Source organism: Condylura cristata, unplaced genomic scaffold, assembly GCF_000260355.1.
Source record: "Condylura cristata isolate star-nosed mole 26May11 unplaced genomic scaffold, ConCri1.0 scaffold00006, whole genome shotgun sequence".
Lineage (NCBI taxonomy): Eukaryota > Metazoa > Chordata > Mammalia > Eulipotyphla > Talpidae > Condylura > Condylura cristata.
In genome coordinates this window covers 391,421-392,685 of record NW_004567107.1, presented here as the reverse complement: position 1 = coordinate 392,685, position 1,265 = coordinate 391,421, and positions in this window count along the sequence as shown.

Below are 1,265 nucleotides of genomic sequence, written 5' to 3'. Positions count from 1 at the left end.
GTCCCTGCGCTCGCCGCCAGCTGGTGGGCTGACGTCCCTGGTGGGTTTTTCTTTTTTTAAGATTTATGGCTGCACACAAGAACTGGGGTGCAGGCCAGTGGTGGGGGGTGAGGACTTCCCAGAGTGGGAGCAGAGCAGGCGGCTCCACTGAGACCCACTGTGAGGGGGTGGCGGGGGACGGGAGGGTCTGCTGGGCCTGGGCCAGCTGCGCAGGCTGAGACTGACCCTGCCCCCCGGGGCCCAAGCCCTGGCGATTTCTGGTGCTGGTCCTGCCCCCCAGGCAGCCGTGCCGGGACCTGTCTCCAGCGCCACCCCGGTGTGTCCCCTGCTCCTGCCCCATGCCGGCTGAGAGCGTCGTGGCTGTGGGTGAGGGGCCCCGGGGCGCTGCACCCCCAGGGGGGCTGCTGTTGCCCTGGGCTGTGCAGGTGCAGGCCCAGGCACCCCTCCAGGAGGGGCCAGAGGTCGCGAGGGCTGGCATGTGCCTGGCACGTGGGGTCTTGGGAGGCGGCCGTAGTTGGCCGGCGGGCGGGTCGGAGGCCTTTGCTGGGGGTGGACATGGGACGCCTGAGAGCCAGGCCCCGTGCGGCTGGTGGGGCCCGTGGCCCTAAGGGCGTGTTCTGGCCTTGCTGAGGTCCCCGCCGGGGTGTGGGGTGCAGGGTGGGCAGCACAACAGCCAGTGCCTGCGTCCCGAGCACACCCCTCAGTCGTGGCGGCCAGCGCTGGGCCTCAGCAGCACGGGGTCCGCAGGGCTGAGGGCCGGGGGCCTGCAGGAAAGGGGAGCCCGGGCAAGGGGGCTGCCAGGCCGGAGGGGTCTGCCGCGGGGTCAGCCCCAACCTCCGTGGCACCCCTAGGGCCCCTGGGGTCTGCTCCCCCTCCCTGGCTGTGTCGGCTGTGGGGGTGACCGGCCCCCTATGCCTGCCCAAGGCCAGAGGGACGCCAGCTCCGCGCTGCAAGTGCCGCCGGGCCTGCGCCCGCCCCCCGCCTGCACCGCCGCCCTGGGCGCGCCCCACTGGCCGAGCGGCTGCGTCCCACCTGGGCCAGCGCTGGCCGCCGGTGCCCTTCACTGAGGCGACGCCCCTGTCGGCAGAGTGGCCACGAGGGACACTGTCCGTTCGCGCTGACCCCGTGCCCCGCGTGTAAGGGCCTGGTCCGCCAGGGAGACAGGGAGCAGCACGCGGAGCGCGAGTGCCCGGGAGGGAGCCTCAGCTGCCGGCACTGCAGGGCGCCCTGCTGCCGGGCCGCCGTGGAGGTGAGGGGCCCCGGGG